Source organism: Melospiza georgiana, chromosome 2 (assembly GCF_028018845.1).
Source record: "Melospiza georgiana isolate bMelGeo1 chromosome 2, bMelGeo1.pri, whole genome shotgun sequence".
NCBI lineage: Eukaryota > Metazoa > Chordata > Aves > Passeriformes > Passerellidae > Melospiza > Melospiza georgiana.
In genome coordinates this window covers 83399091-83402698 of record NC_080431.1, presented here as the reverse complement: position 1 = coordinate 83402698, position 3608 = coordinate 83399091, and positions in this window count along the sequence as shown.

Sequence of the window (3608 nt, the reverse complement as noted above, 5' to 3'; positions counted from 1 at the left end):
CTAGCAATGCTTCACAGGCCATGTCAGGTGTGGGCATGACTCTTGACTGACCTTTTCAGAAGGTTTCTCTCCCAAATCCACATCCCCTGTGTGCTGTCCTCCGGGGCTGCTGCCAGCTCCTCCTCACCTTTTGTTTGTGAAATACAGCATGCCAGCAGGGAATCAGCAATGGCTCCCCTGCCTTGAGGGCACTGAAGAGGCAAGTTCTCAGCACAGCTGTGAACAGATGGTCCCAACAGCACAGCACCACACACATTCCCTCAGCAGAGGACACCAGCAAGGTCCCTGCTGCCCTGTAGCCAAATCCCCTGTCAAAAAGAAGGGTGGGAAGTGTGAACAACTCACTCCCCCAATCCTACAAGGTGCCTCAGACACACACACTGCACCATGCATTGTTTCTGAGAGCTGCAACAGGAGAGGTGAGCTGGGAGAGTGGGGAGCAGCTGCAGCCACTCAGCCCAGATGGAGTAAGACCTCGGGAGGCTCACAGTGCTGCAGCACAGCTTCCTCCTTTGCAGCACGACTCAGTGAGCATTTTCCACAGTGTTTCCTCTGCTGTGACTTACTGCTGCAAGATTCAGGGATGTGGTCTGTGGGTCTGCCTCAAGGCTGACACAGCATCAGGCCCCTTAGAGCATGGCAGTGAAAAAGCAAGAAAAGCACATTGCAGGAACAAATTGCACACAGATTGCACCTGTAAGCTACCCTCTCCAACAGCATCTCTCCCAGGATCTCAAAGCACTTATCACTTGAGAAGGAGCTTAGCTTAGTGGCAGCCTCAGGATGGAGGTTTCATGTTGTACTTTCAGTGGAGGAAGTGTGGGCAGAGACAGGGGCAGATGGCCTAGGGAAGTACAGCATGCCAGGGAAGAGCTGCCACCCAGAGCACTGCAGTGTGGATTGCTGCACATGGCCGTGCTGGACAGAGCTGGGGTGGCAGTGAAGGAGGAAGGTCTTAACAAGGCAGCAGCTCCACTGCCACGTGGCTAGGAACACAGACTGCCCCAGCCACTGCCTTCAGGAGGGGTAAAGAGGACTGCAGCACACTGGATACTCCACTGTCCCCTCCCATAAATCTACTGTGGATGCTTTATCTGAGAAAAATATCTCTGCACAAACCCACTTGCCCCAGAACACCAGCATTGCAGAATTGTGCAGTTTTTGCCAGAAGCCAGCTCTGACTGTGGCATGAGGGGAGGCATCTTCCTGCACTGCCGACTCTCAGCTCCCCCAGTCCAACCATAGGGCAGACTGTTTAAATTGTGGCTCTGTGTGTGGCAGTGAAACAGCCGTGTCAAAGCTTGTGGACATAAGAAGGGAGAGCCTGGAACATGAGTAAGCAAAGCCTGAGTGGTTTGGGCTTCCAGAGTTTCCAGCAGCCTTAGACCTGCTCTCTTCCTCGTGCTTTTCCACTCCAGAGAGAACCCCAGAAGTCAAAGTCCTTAACCAACCTCTCCTGGAGAGGTCCCAGAGTCAGGGTGTTCACCCAAGGAGTGCCTGCAGCTCACTAAACACCCAAGATGCCTGTGGTTAATTATCAGTCAATTAACTCCTCCTCAAGTTCTTCCCCCAGCCACAGGAGGATAAGTCTCTGCCTTATCCCAGGGAATTCTGATTCAATGCCTCGCAGGCGTAGGCAATCAATTTCTTTGGTGCAGATTTTCCTAAAATCAAGGTGCTGCAGAGCTGGAACAACCCAGCTAACTCATCCTTGGAGCAGGGTAATGCTTCTGCCAGCAGTGCAAGAGGAATTCAGGCTTCTGCTGAGCCATCTGTGAGGAAGCATCTCTCCATTTCCTGACACCCACACGCTGGCTTTCATCCACAGGCACACAGAACCCTTCTGGGCTGACCGTGCAACCTGGGGATTTCATGCCTCCAACACAATAAATGGATGGATGGATGGATGGATGGATGGATGGATGGATGGATGGATGGATGGATGGATGGATGGATGGCTTCCTACCATTAAGGGCAGCCTAGGATGCCAGGGCAGAATAAGAGCAGCCCTCAATACGCTTGGTGAAGAGCAGCAGTCCATGCCCTGCTCTGGCTGGGGGAGAGGTGCAGAAGAACACAGCCAGTGGCTCTGCACAGCCATAAGCACAGTAGAGGTGAGCATGGCCATAGTCCTGAGCACCGAACGCAATTGCTTGGAATGTGCCCTTGGCAAAGGGAGAAGCAGGTGAGAAAAGGCACTGGCCCTGGCCTTACCTGTGTTGGGTTTGCATCTGTGTTCCACTTTGCAAATGTCATTTGGGCTGTAAAATGTCACTTGATGTCTTTCTTTTCAAGGTGTTTTCAGAAATGCCTGCTCTAGAAAGAAACATGGCCAAGACCTGCCAGGTATCCTGAGAAGGCAGCCTTCTCTTGTTCTCCAAGAGCACTTGCCAGCCAAGGATCTCAAAATATTTTGCCCTGTTTACTGCATCCCATGGCAGGAGTTTTGTTACCCGAAGCCAAACGTGCTCAACAAGTCCCCACCTGAGCCTGGGACTGTGCTACTTTGTGCGCCTCATGGTTTGCTGAGAGCTGAAACCTCTCCAGGAGAAACTCCTGGAATATGGCAGTCACAACCGTCGGAAGGGTAAGGGAGGGATCAATGTGTGCTGTGCAGCCCAGTGCAAGGAGAAGTCCCCTACAGCAGGGCTGAGGTGTGACAGCCCTCACTTCTGCCCTCTGTGCCTCCAGCCCCAGCTGGGAGCCTGAGGGAAGAGCTGCTTGTCACACCCCCCTTCGAGCAGCATGGTGACTTTATCACGGCCGAGAGACAGCACCTAAGGGAGGTAGGTAGGGGAGAACAGAAACGGGCTGGTCTTCTGCTCCCATTTAACCTGCTCCGAGGCAGAGGCCGCCAGACAAGGCATTGGCTGTGGCTGTTCATGTGGCCAGAGCAAGGAAGGGCCCAGCGGCTGCCGCAGTGGGAAGCGGTCGCACCGACATCACCACCATCCCACATCAGGGAAACTGAGGCACGCTGTGGGGATGCGCGCATCAAGCAGCAAGTGCGGGACCAAATTCCAGAAGCACTGTGGCCGCTGGGTTCGGGCTGTGACTGCCCTATAGATAGCCAACCCGCACGGGTTGTAGCTATCGCAGGTGGCTCTTTCTTGAAGCAGCCGGAGCGGGAAATCACCCCAGCACCGGTCAGCGGCAACGAGAGATCCTCGGCACGGCAAAACCATCCCGCCCCTCGCCTTCGGCGGGAAGAGCAGCGGCCGGCCGGGGCAGGGAACCCTCCCCCTTCGAGGGCGGCGGGGGCAGCGCTGTGGCCGTGCCCGGCCCCGCTCGCCTTTCCCGCTGTTCCCGGCCCGGGTCGCCGCCTCGCCGCTCCTTCCCCCCTCGCTGGCTCCGCGCTCGCCCCTTCCCCGCTTAAGGTGGCCCCGCGGGATGCGCGGCGCGCAGGAGCCGCTGCGGGCGGCCCTCGGCGCTCCCCCCACCCCCGGCACGGGGTGGCCTTAAATCGGCTCCGCGCCGCGCGTAGCCGCATCGCCGGCGCCGTCTGAAGGCGGGCGCCGCCATCCGCCGGCAGCGCCGACGGGCCGGTCCCGGTGCCGGTGCCGGTGCCGCTCGCAGGGCGCAGGGAGGACGCGCCTCCGCCCGGCGGC